Source organism: Fringilla coelebs (assembly GCF_963513975.1).
Source record: "Fringilla coelebs genome assembly, chromosome: 12".
Taxonomy (NCBI): Eukaryota; Metazoa; Chordata; class Aves; order Passeriformes; family Fringillidae; genus Fringilla; species Fringilla coelebs.
This window is the reverse complement of record NC_140038.1, coordinates 13,697,486-13,705,976: the sequence shown is the minus strand read 5'-3', so window position 1 is coordinate 13,705,976 and position 8,491 is coordinate 13,697,486.

The following is an 8,491-nucleotide window of genomic DNA, read 5'->3' as shown; positions in this document are numbered from 1 at the left end:
TGCCTTAAAGCCACAGCACACAGCAGCCCCACCACTGCCCCTCCAAGGGCAGATCAAGGTGGGAAGCAGAGTTCAAAGGAGGCCCAGCTTAATTCACAGCCTTGCTGTGGATGAGGGACATCCCTCTGAGTGCCACCCAGCACACCGCACGCACCCGGCACACCGCGCTGGCCAGCTCTGGGAGGTGGTACAATTGCTCTGTAGGTGCTGTTGGTGTTTCTGCTTCCTGTGCTTGACACAAGGCTCTTGCTCAGGAAAAGCAAGGTGGTTTGTGTTTTGGCCTTCAGCAACAGAGAAACGTGCAATGTCATTCTCCCACAGGGCTTCCAGTTTTAGCGGTGGAGAGTCCCCGACACCCTTTCTATGGTCAGCACCGACACAACCTCTCTGTCAGCATCTCTGTGATGCTGGGCTTGGTTGCCAGGATAAAAAAAACTGCTCCAGGTTCTGCTGGGGCCAGGGAAGTGACTTTTTAGTGCTTTTCTCCATCATAGACGTTACAGATATTCTGGTGCCATTATCAAAACACAGCAAAACCAACCAAAAATACTAGATATTAGTAGTTCCTGCAGCCATATAATTTGATGCTCAGAAAGTGGGAGTGAAAGGAAGAGTTTGAAGAGAGCTTTTACTTGTTCCTAACTTGGTATTTTCTCTCCTTAATAGCTCTGCACACAGTGCAGCAACAATTTTGATTGCATAAATCAATGGTCTGTTGTAGTTAACTTTCGTTTGCAGCGTCCGACAAAAAGAACATTTAGTTCTTGCTTCTAAATTTCCTGCAGAGAATAGCACAGACTGCTTTTTCTCTCCATCCTGATCTAATCTAAAATACTGCCACTTGGTGAAAAGTTTTACTTTTTTGCTGTCTATTGTCCTAGACTTATTCAGTTAAATAACTGAAGGGCTAAGTGGTCACAAGCCTTATCTTTTGTTACAGTATTGCAAGAATAAATTCATTTGGTGTAATTCACTGAATTTCTGAGATGACAAGTAAGGGCCAGATAAATATGATTCTGCATTTCCAAAATATATCTCACAATAAAGCCTAGAGTTTGCTTGCTGGGTAAAGCTTCCCTAGAAATCTGAGGGTTCCATTAGCACAAATCAGAATTATATAGAAATGCCCCTGTTCAGAGTTCAGCTGTATTCTGCACTACAGAATGTGTCATATGCATGACTATTAAAGCCTGCTAAAACCCACCTACTGTGTGGGGCTTTTTCTGTGAACTGAACTCTCTAGTCCCAGCTTCACTCTGAGCATCCCTTGCACCCACCTCCTTTAGCCTCAATAGGGACTAAAGCCTCTGGACTCCAGTTTTGGATGGATCACAGAAAAATTTACTTTCTTCTGTATTGTGTTTGATTTATTTTTTTTTTTTAAGTCTGTAAAACAAAGCCTGTTAGAGCTTTGACATCTTAGTCTTTCTGTACCTTTCCTAAATCCACAAACCTCTGAATGGCTTTCATATTTGGCTTCCAGTTCACATGACAAAGAAAACATACCACTACCCTCTGTCAGACCATTCATCAAGAGAAAGCAAACAGTCAAAAGGAATAGATATCAGCCCAGAAGCACATCTGCACTAAAGTCTTATCACCTCTTCCTAGCTGGAAAAGCAAAAGAACTATTCTGGATGCCAGGAACGCCCTTCAGAGCTTTGATGCTCACAGAACTGCAAACACACCCACATCACCACTTCTTTTGATGTGCCACGAGATATATTTTCAATGATATAATTTAAAAGCAGGAATATGTTAGTTTAAATGTCCTTCCTTGGCTGTAGTTATTTTTCTTTGCATCTCAGCCAGTGGCACTGGGGGCAGGTTCTGCTGCCTTAGCTCATGATGGTAAGTGCCCCTCTGCTCAGGCCACTCGACCACAGTCCATCAGCTCCTTGCTTATTCCAGCCATGTGCATAAATGTTAATCTCATGTTGCAGATAACCACTCACCCAGATCCCCAAAAGGCAGGTTTTGACACAGTAATGGCCTGAAGACATAAGCTAGATCTCCAAAATCTGCAGGAGAGAAACACAGATATCTCTCCTTCTGTACTACCATTCCTGCCTTGTAGTTTTCCTTGAGATTTTAGATGTTCTACTTTTCATCTGAAGGAATCACAGCAGAGAGATTAAAATCTAACATCATCTATAGTTCCTAGAGATGACTATTTCACAAATAAAGCAGCATCCCTCAATGTCATGGTGCTACAGCACTGCCAAACCCATTAAAACACTAACACTACTGATTTACATGGATTTAATTGGCTGGTGTATGTTAATGTGTCAACAAGGCAGACAAATTTTGTTCCCCTTTGTTAGTAGAAAGCTGAGAGTCTAAGAAAAACAAAGGGACAATTTAAGGCTGGCATTTATACAGCTCTAATAGTGCCAGTGCTCGAGGCACATACATCATGTGAAGTTAGTACCAAACACTGAAAGCACAATGAGCAGCAAGAGACTTATGAATTCTGAGCCCATCTGACAGAAGGATGCAGGGAAAATGGAAAGCAGGCTTCAAGGACTTAGCCCTGAAGTTGGCAATATCCTCTGTTGCCCATGATCCCTGCAACAGCCTCTAAAGAATTCAAGTGTTAACTCAGATCACAAAGAGGGTTTTGGTTCTGCTTTTCGACTCAGCCAGCAGCTCAGCAACCAGAACACCCAGCTGCCCATTTCAATCTGCTCTATTGAATCCAGAAACCTGCTTGGGTTTGTTTTAGTCTGAGTGAATACTACAGGGGTTATAGATTTGATTTCAATTGCTATTAACAGGATGTAAAACAGGACATTAGCCTTTTACTGCAAAACTTTCAGCTCTCTGTGTGTAATAGGAAGACTCACATTTGATCCATAGGATCATTTTGCATTTTCAAACACTTACCCAGGAAAGAGCTGGGCTGGGGAACTCTGCTTACTGACAATTCAAGGAAACAGTAGGCTTTATTCTCTCCCATATGTTCTGTTCCCATAGAGGTAGAGTTTAAATTTTACCCATCATCCCAGCACTGCAGTTCAACTCAAGACCTTTTCAAAATCTCCCTGCTTGGGAGATTCAGAACATTGCTGACCTCAATTTCAAGGTAAAAAAATTAAGGGACAAGTTTTCCAGCCATCTTTGTAAGAAAAAGAGAATATTATCCCTCCACATCCTTAAGTACAGAAAACAAAGGGGGTGGGGGAAGCATTTGGAAACACTGACCAAGACAGCTTGTGTATCTTTAAGTGAAGCAATTATCAGTAGTGCTGAAAACATTCCCAGACCCCAGTGATAGTAATGATGCTGCAGAGCATCCAAGTTTGCATGAAAACATTGAAGCTCCTTGTGGCTAGAGGACCTTTACTTGCAGAGCTGAAAGAGCTAAGATCAAAAGACACCTCAGTTAGACTTCAAAGACAGACATTTAATTCTCCAATTGCAATTTCACTTCACCTGTTCAGTCCCCAGAGGTTCCAGAGATGTGCAGCTGGACATTAGAGCAGTTATGGGATTTCCAGGGTAACAGAGCCAAAGCCATCGTTTTCACTTACTGAGAATAAAATTGATCTACTGAGCTCTGGTAAATCATTCTCTCCTCCTAAGATTGTTTGGACAGCCTAATTTCATACAGTAGGTTCTGCTCTTCAATTTCAGCATGTTCATAACTCTTGCTGACATTTATCACACTTGGATCAAGGGGAATGCTCCCATTGTAGTTCAATTTTCTTTGTGAATTCACATCCCACATAAAAAAAATTCCATTTAAAAAGCTCCTCCTGTGCAGTTAACTGATCTTACAGCATCATGGGATGACTCTTTTTATTCTTGGATGAGTTTCATGACTATTAAAATATATATTTCTGTGACAGTACAACTCAAAAGAAAATATATTGAAATCAGGAAATTTTCAGGAGTGTGTTAAAAACCAATGCTAAGGAAGAAAACCAAGGGAAGAAAAGAGGCTGAAGACAAACAGAGACAGCCCCATGCCAAGCCAAACATCCATGGAGGGGCAGAACAGGCATTAAAGCTTTTACAGCCAGTTCAGCTGATGCCCTGGCTTGTGGCCCTGCCTGGCTCACTGTCCCTGGGACTTGGGGCTCTCTACTTTCAGGTGGCAATAAAGTAATTGGACACCATCAGAAAACCTATTTTTCAAGAATAATACATAATTCTGCAGCTTCTTCTGCTATGAGGAAATCAGTATTTTCTTTGCCTGATGAGGAAATCAGTATTTTCTTTGCCAGCAGTCTGATGTGCATCCCACAGACGTGTGCATTTCACCAGAGACCTTTCTGAAAGCCCTGTAACCAAATTATTTCCCAGACTTACGTGAGTCGTTACAAGCCAGACCTAGGAGTCAGTGAAAATGAAGATAATTTTAGACTATTTAATAAATCAATTTAAAAAAAAAGAAGAAATTTCTCATTTTAGAAGGAGAGGAAGAACTGACAATGGCAGAAAGTAACTGAATAGCCAGGACTTTCCAGAGTGGCAATATTTGGGACAACCTTGATCGTTGAAAGCCTGGAAGAGGTGGGATGTATCTGGAGGAGACATCCATCAGAATCTATTTCTGGTTTCCTTGGGTTTTGTTGCATCCACTCAATTTCCCAGGCTAAAATCCCACCCTAATTTTAAAGGATTTGGCATTAGAATAGGAAGATTAGTTCGCCTGCATTTATTGGCTAACATCTTCACAAAGGAGATGTTCATAAAAAATGGGCAAGGAAATTCAGATGAGCTTAATTCACTGCATAAGGAATGTTGGTAATTCTATTAAAACCTAGGAGGTTGTTTAGGTACACAATACTTAACTCATTAGCAAACAGCAATCATCATTTGTCCCAGAAAAAAACACAAATGGAGCTCCTCAAATTACTGTCTGCAAAGAGATGAGCTTATTCCTCTTGCCCTCCAGGATATTGCATCAACACTGTACTTGGGAAAGCTGGGGGTACCAGGCTGTGGATACATGATCACCTGAATTCAGCACCTAACACATTAGTTAAAAAAAAACAGATCAAGAAACTATGAAGGAAAAACTCTGAAAGTGTAACAGAACAAAAAAGAAAAGCTTTGGAGACCTCAAAATATTACACCCTTGCAGAAAATTACTTTTAGTATTCTTCACACAAAAACAGTGTGCAATACATACTGCAATAATTTAATGCAAAAAAAAGGTAATTTCTTCTTACCCTACCCCAAAGCCCTCTAAAGCTAAAAATAATGATGTTCAGAACTGATGTTTATTAAAAGTAGGCAAAATGTTATTAATTTTATGCAGTCTCAGAAGCACTGTGCTGCCTGAGTTTACTGAATATCAGATGACCTTGAAAGTGCCTGAGTCATGGGCAGTTCAAGCTGCAGCCTAAACAACCATCCTAAATCTTATACATCGTCACCTACTCATTATCTGGGCTTTGTACTTTCCTACCACTGAGGGATTTTCACATAAATTATACAGGAAATGAAGCAAAATGCAATTACATTCTCCAACAGCTCCAAGGCAGATAGATAGCAAAGGCATGCAGCACAGTTCAAGAGTCAGCTTTCAACAAATGTCACCTATTAGGAGGAATCTAAATGAAACATATATCACTGAGCCTCCCACTTCTAAATGATATCATTATCTCATCACTAGGACAAGCAGTTATAAGGTTACAGCAATTTCAAATAATCAGCTTTCAAACAGATTTCTCAAAGGGACTTTTCATCTTTGCTCTTACACATCACCATTTGCACTTTCACATATACTAGAAAATTCTATTATGCTAAATTGAGTTATCCCAATGAAAACATCTCTAGTAAGGTTAACCCAGGCACTTAATAATCCATTAGCACCCTTGGTTTTTCAATATAACAAGTTTTCTCATAATGGCTTTTCAGTCTCAAAAGGAAAAGACACAGCTATGGAACTTCTGAGTGTTCTGAATTGATGGGATTCAGCTGAACGGTGGGAACACTGCAATGATGAATAAAATCACATTTTTTCCCCTTCTTTCAGTGGATGGTAAGTCAGCCCCACAGCCTTTGCATTACCTGCTCATAGCCCAGGTCCCAGGAGACCACATGGAGCACTCACATCTTCAGGGGAGGATCCCTTCTTAACCCATTTTTTAAAGTGAGGATCTTGGACTTTTTTCTTGCTTGCATTTGGGGGGCTTTTATGGATGCTACCCTCAGTGCAAAAGCATTAAAAAAACGATACAAAATGCAGTTTACAAACATTAGGTAAACACTAACAAAATCTTGATACATACATTTCAAATAGTCCCTTCTTCCCTTCATCATGCAAATACCTTTAAGTGCTGCTGAATTAATTATCACTGAGCTTATGGACATCAAGTGTTTGAGGCCAAAAGTTACAAGGAAAGCTTCAAATCATAAACCAGTGAAGAGACTTTCTCAGTTACTGTGGTAATGCTCTCCTTCCTGCCAGCACACATTAAACACATGCTGGTTTTTGGAAGTTCATCTATTGTGTTCACTGGTCTCATGGTACATTTTATTTCCTCTGTAGGTGGAATGTTTTGAGAAAGCTCTTTAATAGCCAGCATGGGCTTTGCTAAATTAACCCATCTAAGATTTGAGATGTGCTATGAAGATGCATATGAGCAGCCTCTAAGGCTCAGCTCAAGCAGAACAGTTTAAATCTTAATAAGAAAATTATGACTCACAACCTATCATTAATATTTAGCCTTTTATTATTATTACACAACAAACTAAGCCTGATTTCTCCTTTTTTTTTATTCCCCTTTCTTGTATTTCCTGCTTATAATCATTAAATTCTCATTACAGTGTTTAATTTTCACACTTCTAAACAAAACCATATATTCCTCTCAAGATCTTAAGATGTGCAGTTCTTCACTGTTTAAAAATATTTCTAAGGTGACAACAAAATGCAGAAAACATATCAAAAGAATTGAATAAATTTGTTTAGGTTTAGTTAAAGAGTGCAATCTCTTTGCAACTTGTAAATCATCTTAGCTGTAACTAATACTGATTTGTTTAATTGGGCAACTGGTTTAAAAGCTTAAAGGACTAAACTGAACCAGCTCCAAGGTAGGAAGCTATTTAATTTAGTCTGCACAGGCTGAATTTGTATTTGTATTTCAAAGCACATAAAGGTGAACAAAAAAGCAGAACTACTGAAAATATTGGTTTATGGTTTCATTGGTCCTTTCAGGATGTGTTCTTGGTTTTAAATAGATAACATGTCTATCAAAAGGAAAGAAAAGATTATGAAAGTGGTGACATCTGGGAAAAAAACCAAAAAGAATGTGAGTGAAAGTTCTTATAAAAAGTCTTACTTTTTATGAATTAAAGGATTTTCCTTCCAGGCTCCGTTTCTATTATGACACAATGAATCTTCTGCCATCACAAACACAGATGTTCCCTTAACTCTGCACGGATGCCAAAAGCTCTTTGTCTTAATATCCACTCTGGGAGGGCTTCTATGTTAATGAGGGCGTACTAACAATTTATTAAGTAAAGTTCCTGCATCTGCTGCTGGTCCTGAGCCTGTCCCTTCTGTGTGGTCCAACCAAACATTGCCCAGGATGAGCCTGGAGGAAGGCAAAGCGCATCATGAGCTGTGCAGGGGGAGCAGGGCAGGACAGCCCCCCGCCCTATCTGCACCATAAATGCGATTGTGAGAAGAGTGTGATGCACCCAGGGGTGATCAGTGGGATGAGAACCCCTTCACCTGCATGTGACAGGAGGATTAGAGTGCAATCCTGATGCTGAAGGCAAACTGGAATTGCTACCTGAGTGAAACACCCTGGTAATTAATTTCACCATTAGATGCTGCTTCCAGACCTGGGGCAAAAGCCATTCGCACCCTTATTGCACGGGTGAAGATAAATCGCTGTAAAGATCGGCGCTCCCAGGAGAACTCAGAGGACTTGCGACATCCCTCCCTGCTGGAGGATCCTGGCAGGCCGGCAGCGTTTGGGTTTTTCCCTGCAGAGATGCGAACGCTCCACCGTGTGGCCAAGCTGCTCCCTCTACGCGGCTGCTCTCAGTTAACAGGTCCCTTTGGCAAAGGTGCTTTACCTCCAAAGAAATTGAAATTAACTCTTGGGAAAGAAGCAAAACGTCGAAAAGAACGTGTTTTCAGCTAAAAAAAAAAAAAAAAAAAACAAAAACGCTCAATAAATTCTCCAGATACAGTCACATGTATCTGGTTTAATTGCAGAGCATTGGATGGCCACAGATAAACCTGAGAGCACTCAAGTCACAGGAAAATGATGTAAAAGGCTAGAAACAGTTAAATCTCCACTCGAAGACCATATCAGAGGTTAAAAATCAAAGACCATTCTTTGCATCTGTTAATAAGGTGTGAGCAACTAATTAGGAAAAAACCCTACCTATATATTATGCAAAATGCTTTTATTATCCTTCTTCTCTCTGAGGTATATAAACTGCACCACTTTTTCACTTAGGGTTGGGGTTTTTTTCTTTACTTTTTAATATAAGAAGCATTAAGAATAGAATGTTTTTTACT